Source organism: Dasypus novemcinctus, chromosome 5 (assembly GCF_030445035.2).
Source record: "Dasypus novemcinctus isolate mDasNov1 chromosome 5, mDasNov1.1.hap2, whole genome shotgun sequence".
In the NCBI taxonomy this organism is placed as follows: domain Eukaryota; kingdom Metazoa; phylum Chordata; class Mammalia; order Cingulata; family Dasypodidae; genus Dasypus; species Dasypus novemcinctus.
The window spans coordinates 155,990,781-156,008,907 of NC_080677.1; the positions used below are offsets into that span (position 1 = coordinate 155,990,781).

Below are 18,127 nucleotides of genomic sequence, written 5' to 3' on the forward strand. Positions count from 1 at the left end.
AACTTTTTAAAAAGGGACCCGGTCAGATCTTCCAGTCTATTATGATTTTTAAAACTGCCCTTCTCTCTCTTTGTAATAGGATAGTATTTTTTTTCCCCTGAGCATCCAATTGACCTCTAGACTGGTTAATATTAATTATTTGTCTGCCATATAAGGATGCATATTCTTTTGCCATCAGAGTGCTAAAAAATTAGGACATCTTAGCCAAAATGCAGTGCTGTAGACGAAGAGAGGTATTGGGGTTATATAGTCTGAAAGGATGGGTCTTACTATCATGCTTGCTTTTCTGCCCTTGAGTATAAAAAGCATATTTTTCCAGCAGCTACCTTCATTCTTCAAGTTCACTCACCACAGTCATGAATTAATTGAACTTGGTTTCAAGCTCAGTTGATTCTTCCTCTAGGTTTTGGCACGAAAGGACTTTTCCTTTCCTTTCCTGGTAGAGTCAAAGACCTGGAAAGGCTTCAGAGAACAAGCAAGTGAGCAAGAGGGATCACAGCGGCAGTGGACTTGGGCTGGAATATGGGTGTTTTCAACCAGTGTACACAGGGTACCTGCTGCTCTATTGTATTTTTCCCCACTGGGGAAAATTATCTTGAGTTAGAGCTGTGTGACTTGGCACATCTGATTTGAGTACATTGAGTTAAATGTATTCAACCTGTTTAGTTTCATATCAGAATTTCAAAAAATGTTGAAATAGGAATGCCAAGTAGCTTATAGGATTAAGCAAAGATTCAGAAACATAATAGATTTTGGCCTCTTCTTTTGTTCTTTGGACTGTGTTGGACTAGAAATATTAAATAATTTCACTACTTTTATTTTTTTAATTTTTAAAATACAAGTAATAGTTTCTTTGGGGCCTTGTTGGGGTCACTGCCACTTCACCAAATAGCCCCAGTCCCAAAAGAAGAGTGCACATTTCTTTTGTCTGTCTGGGATGGAGTGCAGTCTAGTGGACAGGTCTCTAACTTGGGAGCTGGAAGCCAGGGCTTTCAGTTCTGTCTCGGACAAAGTAGCTGGTGCTGGGCAGCTGCTTCATGCCTCCATGCCTCAACATCTTCATCTTTAAAATGAGGGAACTGGATCTTAAATGATTTCCAAGGTCCCATAAACTTTTAAGATTCCTTGGTGAGAAAGAACTGGAGAAACATTTGGTTTGTTTTCAAGGGTGAAATAATGCTTTGTGAAACTTTGATATTCAAGTACGTATGCCCTTGGTATCAATGTAAAACGTTTCCTAAAATACCCATGTGCCTTCACAGGTAGAAGAGAAAGCCTGGGATTCGTAATAGGCAACTGAAATTTCAATTCTTAGAAATGAGTGTAAGTGCTGAGAACCTGAGGTTTCAGACATGACAAAGGCTTACACTACTTGAACCATATTTTTGAGCGATTTGATGATGGGCTGGCAAGTTTGGCTCAGGCATATTGCTTTCATTCACCAATCCTCCCTAGGAATCAGACCTGTAAACATGAGTTGGAATTTGTAGTCTCTCCTTTCCCCCTTCTCCAATCAACCATTCTTCCAGAAAGGACAAAATGTGCAAAACTAGCTAAGGAATCAGCTTCTCAGCTCACCTACCCACCCACATACCACTGGGCCCACCCTCAAACCAGCCATCCCTGCCTCAGCCTCAAATCCATTGCCTCCACTTTAAAAATGAAAGCTGCCTCGGTAAACTTGCTTAACGATTTGTGAATAAAAACAGCATACTGTGTACCTAGCATTCAGGAAGGCCCCAGAACTAGACCCCGCTCTTAATGAGCTTCCATAGCTATGCATGTTGTTAGAAATATTAACAATGCAATGCAGTGCCATAGATCGTTGACTGAAAACCTTAGCAGATCCCCTAATTCAGGACCAAAACCTTGGCATATGCTCTCTAGCCATGGAATTTCTGTGTCTAAGTGCCAGCTCAGATTTTCTCAGTCTTGGTCCAGCTCCGCACCGGCAGCAGCAGTTGGCTTTTTTGGGGGCACCATATTTTCCTTCTTATACTTTATTAGTGCCTTACTAGTTAAAACCACGTGCCACTCTCCTATGGGGGCACACATACCCAAACCCTCCAGAGGGGGTAACAGGGGCCACGTTTCTTCGATTCTTATATAATTATATGCAATATATTCACAGCAGCTTTTCAGTGTACTTTGTCATGAGCTGGATGTCATGACTCTGGAGAGCTGGTATTTCACTGTCAGGAATGTCTATGAGGCTGTAAATGATTTGCTGTAGAGGCTGTTTTTTACTTTTTATGTACGTAGAGAAAAGAGCACATGTAAGAAGTTCAGTGAATTTTCACAAATGAACACATCCATGAAAGCAGAAACCCTAATGAGACATAGGGCATTATTAGTTGTCTTTTTTTTTTTAAGAGTTATTTATTTATTTTCCCCCCTTCCCCTCCTCCTGCCCTCTGTTTTTGCTGTACTATGCTGTCTTCTCATTTTCTCTCCTCTCGGATTCACTGGGATTCAATCCTGGAGACCTCTGATGTGGAGAGAGGTTCCCTGTCAATTGCGCCACCTCAGTTCCTGGTCTCTGCTGCGTTTCACTGTGACTCTCTCCTTGTCTCTCTTTTGTTGCGTCATCATCTTGCTCCGTGACTTGTGCAGGCACTGGCTCACCACTCGGGCACTCATGGGCACTGGCTCACTGTGTCGGCACTTGCGCTCACCATTGGGCACTGACTCACTGCGCGGGCACTGGCTCACCACACGGGCATGCTTTCTCTTCTTCTTTTTCACCAGGAAGCCCCAGGGATCAAACCCGGTTCCTTCCATATGGTAGGCAGAAGCTCTATCACTTGAGCCACATCCCCTTCCCTATTAGTTCTCTTTTGAGTTCCCTCCTCGCAGGAGGGTAAGTGTACTTTGCCTGCTGGAGTACTTGATAGAAATGGAGCCTCAGTGTATAGATGGCCTCTTTGATGTCTCATTCAGTTGCTCAACATTACAAATGTGAGGTTCATCCTTAAGGTGAGCAGCTGCAGATTTTCCTTCTCATTTGAAGTTACAGTATTCCATTGTGTGAGGAACCCACCATTGTCTCATCCGTTCTACTGTTGTGGGGCAGTTGTGCAGTTTTGAGTTTTTAGTTCCAATGAATAGTGCTGCCTTGAAGACAATGGCCCATATCTTTTGGTGAACACGTGCACGTTTCAGTTGGGCATTTAACCTCAGGGTCGAATTGCTGGGTCAAAGGGTAATGTTTGGATAATACTAAACAGTTGTCCTCAGTGGTTGTATCAATTAACACTCTCATCAGCAGTATAAGGGCATTCCAGTTGCTCCCCCTTCTTGCTGACATTTAACATTTCCATATTATTTAAATTTTAGCTATTTTGGTGGTATATGTTGGCATGTCATTATGGTTTCAATTTGTATTTCCCTAAAGAAATTGAGCATCCTTTCATACATTTACTAGTCATTTGGATGTCCTCATTTATGAGGTGAATTTCAAGTTTCTTCCCACTGGGCTGACTTGCTTTTTCTATTGACTTGTAGGTGTTCTTCCTACATTTTGGATACAAATCTTTGTCAGATATACATACTGTTACTATCTTCTCTCATCCGTGGTTTGTCTTTTGATGTCCAGAAGTTCTTAGTTTTAGTATAATCTAATTTATCATGTTTTTCTTTTATGAGTAGTTTTTTTTTTAAATGTCTTGTTTAAAAGTCTTTGTCGGGCAGCGGACTTGGCCCAGTGGTTAGGGCGTCTGTCTACCACATGGGAGGTCCGTGGTTCAAACCCCGGGCCTCCTTGACCCCTGTGGAGCTGGCCCAGTGCTGATGTGTGCAAGGAGTGTCGTACCACACAGGGGTATCCCCTGCATAGGGGAGCCGCACGCTCAAGGAGTGTGCCCCATGAGAGCTGCCCAACGTGAAAGAAAGTGCAGCCTGCCCAGGAATGGTGCCGCCCACACAGAGAAATGACACAACAAGATGACGCAACAAAAAGAAACACAGATTCCCGTGCCACTGACAACAACAGAAGCGGACAAAGAAGACGCAGCAAATAGACACAGAGAACAGGAGGGGGAGGGGAGTGAAATAAATAAATAAATAAATCTTTAAAAAAATAAAAGTCTTTGTCAACTCTGAGGTCATTTTTTAAATGTTTTTCTCTAAAAGTTTTTTTTTTTAACTTTCACCTTGAAATCTGTAATCAACCGGGAATTCATTCTTTATGTATGGAGGGAAGAAAGATATGCTTTTTCTTCGACAAGGGTATCTAATTGTTGCAGCACCACTTATTTAAAAGAAGATCTTTTCCCAATTAAACTGCAGGATCACCTTTGTTGTAAGTCAGGTAGTCATGTTAGGAGCTGGTGTGTCTCTGAATTCTGAGCCTGTCAATGAGCTGTTTGTCCTTGTACCACAGTCTTAATTATTAAAGCTTCAAAAACATCAATTTGGGATCCGATGGCATAGTGCTCCAGCCTTTTTTTCCTCCTTTAAGAGGAAGTACTTTTTTTTTTAAAACAAAATTTGGACTTCCTGAGGGCTGCTAAGTACACAAGTCACTGTGTGACACCTGAGAAGATGAACCCAGGCTGAACGTGGAGGCTGGGTGGGTAGCGGGTCTTATGCTACCTGCGAACCAATGGGCTCCTCTGTCACCGCAGCAGGACTTGGACCTCATGAAAATCCCCTGGCAGACGCGTCACAGGCCTTTGGGGTCACTTGTGAATAGTGGATGTGATAATACGTCTCTGGATGTCAAGGCCTGTCTCTTAGGACTTGCCCACGGCAGGTACCGGCACCCGCCCTACTGCCGCCAGCTCCATCTGCGCAGGTCACCGCGCACAAAGCAGAGGCGGCCCGTGCGCCTTCTCTTCACCTGCTGTTGGCAGGTGCTGGCAGTGTCCTGGGAAGGGCAGAGAAGAAGAGCTGCGGCCTGCCCACGACCAGGGGAGAGCAGCGGCGCGGCCGGCCTCGCAGCGCAGGGAACTGAGGGCCTCAGGGCAAGGCCGCCTGTCCTGCAGGTTTCCCTTCTGAAACTTCCTGCCACGAACTTCTCACCCCTCGCTTTATCGCTTTATCGAGTGTTGAATATCATTTGTTTTTCAAATGTAACTAATTCCTCAGCTGGAAAGCGGACGAGGAGGCCTGCAGGGGAAGCACTGGAAGATGCCCTAGCATCCTCAAAGCACAGCGTTGCCCTGCCGTGGGCCGCGGTGGACTCCTGGCCTCCGAGAGCCACCTACATGCCCCGGGAGCACCCGGCCACACAAGGCCCCGGGGTGTTTTTCCTACGCCTTAGACCATTTAAGCCTGGGGGGGGGGGGTACATATTTTTTTCTGGAGTTAATCAAAGTTCTTTCTCTTCATCCTGCAGTAAACCTCAAGCATCCTTGTTTTGAATTCTTTGCTTGTTGCTTGCTGGCTCTTCTCCTCTGCTCCGTGAGAGCAGGGCCCTTATTTCACAGCCACAGATGGGTGAGTGACTGACCCCTCTGCCAGAGCACTGGAAAGCAGGAAGCACAGCTACGAGGAAGACGTGGAAAGAAAGAAGGTAGAGGATGACGGAAAGTTTTGAAGAATGACACTGACGCAGTGATGGAAAACGTCCAAGAAGGGGCTAGACCCTCGAGCCTCTGATGAGATCCTAAACTTCTGTGAAAGTCCTGTGGATCGACACAGGGACGCTTAGCTCTGTAAACCCTGCAGCAATGATCCTCCTCAGGTTCTAGGGGTGTTGGTAGGACAGCGGCTTGCAGAGGGGGATTAGGAGAGGTGGAATAGGGTAGCGTTTTTTCTTTGTTTTATTTTTTGTTATTTTTTGTTACTGCAATGCTCACCTTGATAATAATTCTCTCAGAACGTTTCTCTCTCATAGTATTTCTGGCTGAAAATAGAAAACTCATTTTGTCAATCTACCAACCAGAGTTTTAAATTAGGAGCCACCCTTGATATCAATAAGATTGCTGGAAAGCGGGAAAAATGCCTATTTTGAGTTATTTTGCCCAAAATAATGAAACCAAAAGTTTTTTTAGTATTTTAACTACTAGAACAAAAACTAATTACTAAAAAGAATATCTTTTGTTGTATGGTCCAGCTTTTCATTAAAAAACAAAACATCTATGAAATTAAATTTCCTTTGGAAATTCCTTTTTTTCCCCCTAAAGGAAAACACAATGACTTTTCAAAGGCCATTTAAAAAATGTTGTTGTGGTAACATAGTATTTATTTTAACCACTCTTATGTGTGTACTTCTCTGATATTAATTACATTCACCGTATTGTGCTACAGTCACCACCAGCCATTATCAAAACTCTGTACCCATGAAAAATTCTGTATTTCCTCTCTTTACCCCTGGTTCCCTGCAAGCCACTCTTTGTCCCTATGCATTTGTTTATTCTAGCTATTTCATATAAGTGAAATCCTACAGTATGACCTTTTCAGTTTTGTGTATTTTACTCAGCATCACATTTTCAAGGTTCATCCACGTTGTCACATGTATCAGAATTTTATTCCTCTTTACAGCAGAATATTCCATTGTGTATTTGTTTATATATATATACACACCACGTTTTATTTATGCATTCATCTGTTGATAGATATGTGGACTGCTTCTACCTTTTTGGCAATTGTAAATAACGCTGCTACGAACATCAGTGTACAAACATTGATTCAAGTCCCTGTTTTCAATTCTCTTGGGTATATACCCAGAAGCGGGATTGGGGGCCACACGTTAAATCCACGTTTAATTTTCTGAGGCACTACCAAGCTGTTTTCCACAGAAGCTGCCCCATTTCACATTCCTTCCAGGAATGTGAAAAGGGATCCTATTTCTCTGTATCCTCGCCAACATTTATTTTCTGTGTGTTTTGGTAATAGCTATACTAGTGGGCATGAGGTGGTATCTCACTGTAGTTTTGATTTGCGTTTCTCTCGTGGTTAGTGATGTTAAGCAGCTTTTCTTGTACTTATTAACCATTTGTATATCTTCTCAAAAGAAATGTTGAAGTAAAAAAATAAAATACATCTAGTTATTTGGAAGCATCTCTCTGGCCAGCATTCCCACTCCCCACAGTAGAGATTTCTAGGAGAGTCCCTGGTAAGGCAGCTTCAACTGTCCTATTGAATGCCTTTTTCTTTTTTTTTGTATGGTGGCAGGGGATTGAACCCAGGACCTTGTATGTGGGAAGACAGTGCTCAGTCACTGAGCTATATCGGCTTCCCTGGGTTTTTTCACTTGTTTTGCTTATTTTTTGATTGTTTGTTTATTTTGTTTTGTTTTTTAGGAGGCACCAGGAACCAAACCCAGGTCCTCCCATATGGGGGGCAGTTGCTCAACTGTGTGAGCTACATGCCATTTTAACTGGGCGGGAGAGGTTGCCAGCAAACAGAACCCCAAGCTCCCACCTCAGAGAAAGTGGGTCTTTGCCTTGTTGTGGCCAAGATGGAGGTGTGTGCTTGAAAAGATTGAGGAGATCACAGGAACCATCTAGATCCCTATTCCTTTGTCTGCCAGGTCTTATTTGCAGAAATGCTGCCTTCACTTCACCCTAGTTTGAATCATTTTTTGGTGGAAATAAACTATTGGGGAGCAACATTTTTCTTTTAGCAATCATAGAAGTGAAATCTGTTCGTGTTTTTTTTTTTTGAGTACCTGCTAATTTGGGGACACGCACCCTGTTCTGAGTAAGGCACTGGCCACCTGAAAATGCTTTGGACCGGGTCGCCGTCTTCTTCAGAGCCCGGGGCCTGGTGGGGGAAGGAGTGCCTGAACTAGCGTAAGGGGTAAACCTGCGGTAGGGGACAGGGTGGGGGTGGGCACTGGGAGAGCTGGGGAGGGCTCCTCACCCTCCCCTTCCTCCCATTTTGAAAACAACGCTGCTTTCCCTTTGCCTCACACCTGGTCTGCCCACCCCCCTCAGTTTCCTTCTTTCCTGTTTTTCTCCCCTTAGGAAAGGGGCACGGCCATCAGGTCTGGCCTTCGGTAGTGGAGAAAGCAGGCCTGAGCGCTTCCCTCCCTCCCCGGGCTCTCCGAGGCCTCGACGAGCTGCTAGAGGAGGGCCCTTCCCAAGCACACACAGACCCAGCGTGTTCCAAATCCACGCCTGATTGGCGCAGCAAGGTGACCCAACAAAGGGAGACAAGCAGACACAGAACAACAAGCGGGGAATGGACACAGAGAGCTGACGCAAAACACGCCGCAAAAGCGGGGGTGGGGGATATTAAATAAATAAATCTTTAAAAAAAAATCCACTCCTGGGTTGGCTTGAAGCACCACCCAGCCCCACCCGGAGGCCCTCGGCCCATCCCACGGGGTGTGTGTGGGGGGCACTTGCCTCTGGCAATGCGGGAGGGTGTGTGTGTGGGGGGTGGGAAGAGGCCAAGAGTCTCAGGCGGCTTTCTTCCAAGATTAATTTCCTCATCAGCCTGAGTTTGCTTTGGGAACGACTTCTCTCTGGGCTTAGGGGACTCTCTCCCCCGTGGCCCGCGATGGAGACGCTGCCTCCTTGGTCCCCAGCTACGGTCCGCGGCGGCCGTAAAGCCTGGCGCTGGGCCCTGCGCTCTGGGCTTGGCAGCCCGCGGAGCAGCGGGTGCTGCCACCTGCCCCAGGCGCGCTGCTTGGGCCCCGGCTCTGCCCCTAAGACGTAAATGGCGCCAGGGAGCCGAGCTTCCCGGTCTACCCCCCAGGCGGAATGGAGGTCCTAAACACGCGAACCGAGGATTGACTTTCTCAATTCAAGCACTCACCCCTGTTGAATTTTGCCTGAACCTGTTTTCTCTGACAACGATTATGAAGCATGATGGTTTTTGTAACGACTGCGAGGCTTAGAGCTAATCTGATAGAGTCTGTGTTTGATCGGATGCTAAGCATCTACAAATTCATATCATTTTTACCTAAGCCAGTCTCAGTGTTGTTAAACCTTCTGGGCACTTCATTTTGCCCAAATTAGACTCTCCCCCTACTGGGACTGGTTGCTAAGCAACAGGCACACTTGGATTCCTTACACGGTAGTATTTTCAGGTTTAGGATTTATTTTCCCCAGAAGGAGTTCAAATCCTGACTCTTGGAACCTGGGATCTGCTGAAAATTGAAGTTAACCTACAGCTTGACATTAGTAGAAGGTAATTGAATTTTTGTTCTCCTTGCACTATTAATTTACCAGCACAGTTTTTACCTGGCAGAATGAAGCTTACACCTCAGTAAGGAAAGCAAGTCTCTTTCCAGAACTACCATCCCCTAAGCTTGTTGGGTTCAGAAGTCTTAAAACCTTGTAATCAAGTTGAGCTTATCTCAACATTCTTTAGGTTGGAAGGGAGTTGGAGTAAATCAGCTGGGTCCTGGCTTGAGGTCTGCATTTCTGGAATTAGAAGGTATCTTCCTGCCTGACTCTTTTTTTTTTTTTAAAGCAAATTAAGCAATAAATTTATGTTTGGCCACAGGGCTTGGCCACCCTGGATTTGGTGGTATGGTTGCGACCCCAGGACTGTTCAGCCACTTAACAGAGAGAATGGATTAATGACTTTGACTGGAGGCTCCAGCTTTTTTGAGCTTATGGCCTGATGTAGGCTGTGGGTGGGGGCTGCTCATATTTTCGTAGATAACCTGAGCTGTTCGTTTCTGTGCAGCGTGTTGGGGACAGTGAGAGCTGCAGCCCTGCCCTCGGTAACCATGACAACTCCAGGCCGAAGAAACAGTTTAGCAATGCAGACTCTATAAACTTTAAGTATTCAGGGCAAATGCAAACCAAATGTGCTAACAGCTTACCTAGAATGTATGAAGTCCACGCTAAAAGTTTACCTAGGAGGTGGAAGATATAAGCTAATTCAAGCCTACTGAACACTAAAACAAAGAACCATTTGGCCCTTCCTATGTATAAAAGGAACTCAAAAATCTTGTTCCGGGGCTCCAATTTTGGAAAGAGAAGCTCCGAGCCTGGCCGGTCATAAATAAATCATTTTTCCTTCCCCAAAATTATTCCTGAGTCCTGGCCTTTCTATACGCAAATAATTAAACCTCCCAACTTCTCCAACACGGCCTTCCTTTAAAAGTACAAATAAAAATGGGCGCACATGCCGTATTATAAAGTGGTTCTTTCAGTAGTCTTTGTTGGGGACATTCATGGGTAAACGTGGGTTCCAGGACCCCTTGTGATAGCTCCGTCGCTCGCTGGCGTCCTTGTCTTTGGTTAGGACGTCAGGCTAAGAGATTAGGAAGCCCAGCGCCTGCGAGTTTAGCTAACTGTGCTGGTCATCAGGAGGGCCTGCAAAGGCAGTCCAACGCCCGCTCCTGGGCCTGGAGGGCCAAGCGCTCTCCAGGGAGCTGACAAGCTTGACCCTAATTTGGGCTTCTTTTCGTAGCTGAATTTCCTCCCTCCCAAAGCCCCTGGGCCCTCCAAGGTGGGATGAGCCTGACCGCAGGCAAATCCTTCCTGTCTGGGGGGCGTGGGCGGCCCCTGAAGGCTGCTGCAGAAAATCTGCGATTGTTTCAAAGCTGTGTAAATGAGACCCTCCGGGCTCCCAGGAGGCCCATCAGGGGTCCACGCTTCCAAACGCTGGCCAAGCCGGGTTCCTAAGGGGACACCCCGGCTTTGTTGCTCAGGCCTTTTTGCCGCAGGAGGGGAAATGATGGGTTTTTCAACTGCAGACCTCCCCGTGGCCTTTGGAAAGCTCTTTGCAGCAACTGGAGCCAAAGTTACAAGGGGAAGCATGAGCACATTGAGGAGGGGATGAGTCGTGGAGGGTCACTCGATCCCACACATCTGGGGCCTTTGGAGATGCTCCCTCCTTCCTCTTGCGGTGTTGATGAAGGCTGCCGAGCTCTCCTTCTGCGGTCAGGCCCACCTACGTGGGGCCCGGAGGCTGAGCCGCTCCGGAGGAGCCCCGGAGAGAGGAGAAGTGGGGCGGGGATTTGGAAACCTTCTCCAGGGTTCTGCCAGTCGGAAGAAGTAAAAGGCAGGAGGAAGAGAGCAGTGGCTCTGCAAGTGGAAGCGGTGCCCCACGTGGGGGTGGGCCAGGCCCCTCTCCCGGGGAAAGGGGCCAGCGGTCGGTCTGAGGGTGAGGATGTGGGTGGCAGGCCCCGCTGGGCTCAGCTTTCCCCGGGTCCAGCCTGGAACCCGCAGGGCGGGAGGCGGCCCCAGCGCCCCTGTTATGTAAGAGCAGCCTTTGGGCTTTTGGGAGTCGCTAACCCCAGCTTCCTGTTTTGAAACTGAAACAGAATGAGCCCTCTGTAGTGGCTTTGTTTGCCTAAGGAATATAATTCTGCTGTGTGGCTCCCAACATGGAAAGATAAAATTCACGCTGTCGCTGTCGGGAAGTGTCCGTTTTTTCAGGCAGCAGGAAGTGGGAGTGAAGAAACATAACCTCTTTCAAGTTGTGTTTAGGCATCATTGTAAGTGAATGGGTGGGCGGACTTTTCAAGCAAGCAAGGACCAAGCAAGAGTAGGAGGCAGGGAAACTTCCGGCTCTGTCAGGCAAGTGAGGGCCCTCCCAGGAAATGTGCCTTGGCCAACTTTAGACTTTAGAACCAATTTCTCTGAGGCATTCATTGACTTCTGCAAGTCAGCATGGGCCAGCTTTTGCTAAATGGACAACTGCACTTTTGGGGAGAATAAATAAATTAACCTTGGCCACCCACCTTAACTCTTTCTACCTGAGGCTATAGAGAGAGGTCCAGGGAATGGGTCAAATATTACCGGGTGGAATGGAATATGGGAAATAAAAGTGTTTGAAGTGCAAAGTCGTAACATGCCTTTCAGTGCAGTAACAAACTCATCCCATTTATTGGCATTTTTGCTTTTAGTCTCATTTGGGGTAAGAATCGGTTTGACGGGACACTCTAGAGCTTGTTCAATGGCATCTGCAGCTGGTTTTAGAAGCCGAAATACTTCAACAGACACAGAGACAGGCCTGAAGACAGGAGGAGGAAAGAGAGCAGAGCCTCGCCCTTCATCAGAAACGGGGAGCCTTCGGGGCAGGTACCCTAAGAGAGGACAAGCATCAGCACAGCCGTTCATCTCTGGGAATTAGGGTAAGTGCCCTGATGGTCATTGCCTTAGTCAGGATTCTCCCGGGAAAACAGAACCCACAGCAAGATCCGTAAATATTATGAGATTTTTAGAAGAATTGCCTCACAGGCCTGTGGGGACGGGCAAGTCCAAACTCCGTAGGGCAGGCTGCACACTGGGAACTCCCATGAAGGTTCTCGATGACTTCCCCAGGAGAGGTCAGCTGAAATAGATAGCAATTCTCTCTTCTGACTGCTGAAATCACTTCTTTTAAAGGGTAGGATGAGGCTCCTCTGGCTGCTGAAGACAGTCTCCTGGGTTGATTGTAGATGTCGTCAGCTACAGATGTAATTAACTTCCTGAGGATTCAAGTCTGTGAAATACTCTCACAATAACAAACAGGCCAGTGCTTGCTTGACCGGACAAGTGGACACCATCACCTGACCAAGCTGACACATGAACTTAACCATCCTATCGTCAACTTCATTGACTTTTACAGGAAACCCACAGAACGCCGATCTCTGCAATATGAGAAAAAAAAATGACAGCGTGGCCAACACCAAATCCTAATGGCCCTTTCCATCCTTCCATTCTCACACCCACTCCCTCCTCTTCCTGCTCTTCTTTAATGACGTTCCAGCCACCTGTTAGCTAAGCTAGATACCTGGGTTATATTTGACTCTTTCTTCTCCCTCCCTCATATTCAAGCAGTTTTTCCAAACCACAGATTTCACTGCAGAAATCTGAGTGGCTTCCCCTTGTGGACAAATTGAAGCCTGAGTGCCTCTTGGTCCCTCACAGTTAGAGGCCCCCATGGCTCTCCCCAATGCACATGGCTCTTCCTTGTTAGAAACACATGACATGCTGCATTCCACACAGGACGGGCACTTGCCAGCTTCTGCCAGTCTTCCTGTGCCAGCCTCTCTCCAGGGGTCTAACATGCCAGCTTCCCTTCCTTGCCTACTATGATCATTTATCATTCAAAATCACTGAATCCAATGTCACGTCATCTGAGAAGACTTTTCCTGTCCCTCAGTCATAACTGAAGTTTGCCTCCTCTGCTCTCCAGTGACATTTAGTTCAACAAGAGAAGTTGAATGGCGTTTAATGCTGAACACTCCAGCCCCTCCTAGATGCTCTTGAGGGTAAAGGGCCCAGATACTCTTCGTACCAAGCTTGAGCATTTGAATTCCATGCAAGTCCTTACATTCAAAAATCTATAGTGGTGAAATATATGTGACATAAAATGTCATTTTAACTGTTTTTAAGTGTACAATCCAGTAGCATTAATTGCATTCACCAGGCTGAGCTGCCATTCCACTATTTCCAAAACTTTTCCATCACCCCAAACAGAAACCCCGTTAGGCAGTAACTCCCCTTTCCCCCATCCCCCTGGCCCCTGGTCACCTAAGATCTGCTTTCTGTCTCTATGAATTTGCCTACTCTAGATTCCACTTGTGTAAGTGGAATCATAAAATTTGTTCTCTTGTACCCGACTTCATCACTCAACATGTCTTCAAGGTTCATCCCTGCTGACATATACATCAGAACATAATTCATTTCTTTGACCAAATAGTCTTCTATTGAATGTATGGCTGACCTTTTGCTTCTCTGTTCATCTTTCTGACTCTTGGGTTGCTTCCATCTTTTGGCAGTTGTGATTAATGCTGCTATGAACACTGGTGTGCAAATATCTGTGGGAGTCCTTGTTTTCAATTCTTCTGGTTATATAACTAGGAGTAGGATTGCCGGGTTGTATATCATTCTGCCGTTGATCTCTTCTGAGAAGAATTTAGATCCAAGTCCTGAGTTGAAAGGCAGAGGTTATGGCTTGATCCTCTCTACCACCTGCACATCCTCATCCTTCCGCTCCTGTAGATCCTGTAGACCTACTTGGGTTTTAACCAAGTGCTCACTGGAGTGGGGCGTGTTTTTGCCTCGTCCTACACAACAGAACAGCTAGGTCAGGTTTCCTAACCCAGATGTGCCATGACCACTGCAGCTGCCTCCACCAGCCTCTCCCAGAGTCTAATCCAGGAAAGTGTCAGGCTGGGGTCTCCTCAGCCAGGGTGTCTGGGCCATTGGAGGGCAGGCTTGGCAGTTGACATTCCTTGCATGAAATGCTGGGCAACCTGACCACAGGAACCGATGACGTAGCCCTCATCTCGGCCGAGGGCTACAACCTCAGCATCAGGATTCCTGGGACAGTGCTGCCAATTGTGGGTGGTGCTGGGAGAAGAGAGCCCAGGGCCACAGAGCACTGAGGCCCAGCAATGGCTTAGCTGAGATGCTAGAAAGGATTTAATGTTTTCTTATAATAACATTGTGCTCATTCGTGCAGTTGTATGATGGACACCCTAGGTTGGAGCAGAGTGGGTATACAGGTCAGCAGCTCATGGTTCATCTGCTAGACTCTTGCTCATGAAATATTGGCTGGTGCATAAATCAACTGATGTGCAGGCAACTGAGCCAGGCTGGGGAGCCATCGGGGTGGGTTTTCAATGGTGCTGGTGGGGAATTTCCAAACCTAGTTGGCCACACCTTTGCCAGATAGGTTTTGGACCATGTGGCCTCACTTATGGATTCTTTAAACCCTGTGCTAGGTGTCAAGGATTCAGCAGGGAAAAAGACTCAGTCCCTGTCTTCTGGGGCTTCAGGTCCTAAAAGGGACTGAGTGTTGCAATCAGCAGCCACAACTTTGGACAATGTGAGAATACAGAATGCAGAGGTACATCATTTCAGTTTATAGACAGCTTAATCAAAACCATTTGGAGGGAAGTGGACTTGGCCCAGTGGTTAGGGCGTCCGTCTACCACACAGGAGGTCCGTGGTTCAAACTCCGGGCCTCCTTGACCTGTGTGGAGCTGGCCCATGCGCAGTGCTGATGCATGCAAGGAGTGCCCTACCATGCAGGGGTGTCCCCCGCGTAGGGGAACCCCATGCGCAAGAAGTGTGCGCCGTAAGGAGAGCCGCCCAGCACGAAACAAAGTGCAGCCTGACCAGGAATGGTGCCGCCCACACGGAGAGCTGACACAACAAGATGATGCAAAAAAAACAACAACACAGATTCCCGTGCCACTGACAGCAACAGAAGCGGACAAAGAACACACAGCGAATGGACAGCGAAAGCAGACACCTGGGGGGAAGGGGAGAGAAATAAATAAAAATTTAAAAAAATTTTTTTAAAAACCCAAAATATTTGGAGATGAGGGAAACTTCAATTGGTCAACATAAGTCACCCACTAGAACTGTTAAAGTTGGTTGTCTCTTTACTGGAGAAACTATTAATACATGGCCCTAAATGTTTTCAGGTGCTAATGTCTCCAAGCTGGAGGTAAGCTATGTCAGGTCTGTCTTCTATGGACATTTGTGGGTAGAAATCAGGAGGTCTTCCCAGGACGTTGGCTTATCTCCCAGGCAGAGGTACTGTTTTTGTCTTGGTTTCTGTATCTGTAAAGACAGATTATAAAAATCTGTCCCTTTCCTCACCACTGAGGCTCTGGGTTGATTACGAGAGTCAACATATAGTTCTTAGGTGATCCTCAAGATTTTACTTTGCAGTAGTTCTGCCTGCAGTTCTCATAGTTAGTGGATGTGCAAAACTAGATGCTGCAATTCTGAGGTCAGATCTTAGGTTCAAAGGAGTCAGGATTCCTCCTCCCCCATTTTATTTTAGCACCATTAAGAGTTGGTTAAAGGATGTGTTCTTTCTTCCTTCTCTCCCTCTTTCTATCTCTGGTCCAATGGCCTTTGAGAGAAACCATTTTTGGTTCAGACCTATTTCAAATCTAGACTTTCTAGAAGTGTGGTTCTCAGGTAACAGCTTTAGATTTGTTCTTGCAAATATAAACTACACTTTTCTGAACTAAACTATGCTCTCTTCTTACTGATCTGAAAGGTTCTAGGTGAAAAAAGAGGTTCATGGATTTAAAAAGAGGAAAGAACAAGCCTAACAAGACTATTGTGAATCTGATAACTTCACTGGTCTTTTCAGTATCCTGTTGGAGATGTTGACTTCCATGAGGGAAAATATTCCACTGCTTCACAAACTTTTCCTGGAATTATATATAGATGGCTAAAACATTTCTCGAGCATGCTGGTATGGTCAGAGGCATCTGCATGCAGCAGAGCAGTTCTGATGTGAGTGAGCCATGCATCGGCACATGTGGGGTTCTTTGGCCATGGGAGCAGATGGGGGAGCCCTGTCACGGTGTCCCATGCAGTATCGGCCAGTGCGGCTATGGACTGGTCACCAGCTAAGGTGTCCGAGGTTTTCAGTGTATCACTGCTCTCAGGAACAGAAATCACCTACTACGTAAAACTGCATCCCAACTTGGTCGGTCCTTCAAGGCTTTCTAGCTCCTTGCCATCTTGTAAAACAGGGAAGAAGGCTGTCAAGGAGATTGGAATAGTCCAGATGAACCCAGATCCTTTGACTGCTGGGAGTTAAACCTCACACGTCTGTTTAAGAAAGAGAAGAATGGAAAGTGTAGCTGAGGGGCAGGAAGAGGGATAATTCTAGGTTAGGTCTACTGTGAATGTGTTCAGATAACTTATACTTTCTGAGATGCAGTTTCTCTCCTTAACAAACAGGAACCATCATATTTGCTCTGCCTGTCCACCATGGCCTTTATTTTATTTTTCTCCAAGAGGAAGAAGTAAAACAGTATTTTTTCACAGACCCCTGATTCTCTATGCAAAAAGTTCTAAGGAATCTACCAAATAGCTACTAGACTTAGGTTAGTTTAACAAGATCGTAGGATAAAAGATCAATATAGGGAAGCGGATTTGGCTTAATGGATAGAGTGTCCACCTACCACGTGGGAGGTCCAGGGTTCAAACCCAGTGCTTCTAGACCCATGTGGTGAGTGCCCACATGCAGCGCTGATATGTGCAAGGAGTGCTCTGCCATGCTGGAGTGTCCCCTGTGTAGGGGAGCCCCACATGTGAGGAGTGCGCCCTGTAAGCACAGCCACCATGTGAAAAAAGCGCAGCCTGCCCAGGAGTGGTCACCACACACACAGAGAGCTGACGCAGCAAGATGATGCAACAAAAAAAGCGACACAGATTCCCAGTGCTGTTGACAAGAATATAAGTGGACACAGAAGAACACACAGCAAATGGACACAGAGAACAGACAACTGGGGGGTGGGGGGAGAGAGAAATAAAAACAAAAAGATGAATATAAAGGGAAGCGGATGTGTCTCAACTGATAGAGCGTCTGTCTACCACATGGGAGGTCCAGGGTTTGAACCCAGGGCCTTCTGGCCCTTGTGGTGAGCTGGCCCACGTGTGGCGCTGCCACACACAAGAAGTCCCCTGCCATGCAAAAGGGTGTCCCCTGCGTAGGGGAGGCCCATGCACAAGGAATATGCACCGTGTGAAAAAGCGCAGCCCACCCAGGAGTGGCGCCACACACACGGAGAACTGATGCAGCAAGATGACGCCAAAAAAAAAGAGACACAGATTCCCGATGCTGCCAAGAATGCAGGAGGACACAGAAGAACCCACAGCGAATGGACACAGAGAACAGACAATGGGGGGGAAAGGGGAAGGGGAGAGAAATAAATAAATCTTTAGAAAAAAGAGATCAATATAAAAATCCATTGTATTCCTGTAAAACATGATTTCTTTTTGAGACTTGAAAAAAAAAGAAAAATATAAATCTTATTTTACCGAAGTTAGGATTATTTTCTTAAGCAGAGTCAGGGCTGGGGGGAAAGTAAGAGAGGTGCCTGAGGTGCAAAATCGAAGAAGACACTGCCAGGGCCATGCAGGCTGTGCCCAGGGCAACCCCGTCCCCTCACCCCAGGCCCAGCCAGTATCAGCGATGATAGTGATAAGACGTGGTGGCAGGCCCTGAAATGCCACCGATGTTCTGGGCATCGTAGGACTTGCCGATTCAGCTTTGTGTGCAGATAGGTCAAAGGGGGGTCCGTGCTATGATTCTAGAACTACAAACGCTTTCCTTCCATGACAGGGCCTGGGTTGGGGCCTGTGAACACTCGGCGTTTAGGAACGGCAGGGTGGCCTGGCCTGGGGACCTCATGGTGGAGGGGTGGCTGGAGGGGAGGGACAGCTGTCCCTTCTCCCTCCGTGGTGCAGCTCTGCTCCTCTTTGTCTTGGCTTGATATTAAAAAAACAGGTGGGCTGAAGATACT

General features: G+C 46.7%; 2 long non-coding RNA genes across 2 annotated transcripts in view; both read left to right on the forward strand.

Annotated features, from left to right (window-relative positions):
- LOC111761156 (uncharacterized) overlaps positions 1 to 8,174 on the forward strand; it is a 29,745-nt gene extending 21,571 nt beyond the window's left edge. Inside the window, exon 4 of the long non-coding RNA XR_011648769.1 lies at positions 7,914 to 8,174. This is a non-coding gene — a long non-coding RNA (uncharacterized lncRNA). The remainder of the gene's footprint in view (positions 1 to 7,913) is intronic.
- Positions 8,175 to 8,980: 806 nt separating this feature from the next.
- On the forward strand, positions 8,981 to 17,625 carry LOC111761157 (uncharacterized). Its single transcript, XR_009185947.2, has 3 exons — positions 8,981 to 9,084; positions 11,762 to 11,989; positions 12,243 to 17,625. It is a non-coding gene; the product is annotated as an uncharacterized lncRNA (long non-coding RNA).
- Positions 17,626 to 18,127: the final 502 nt, after the last annotated feature.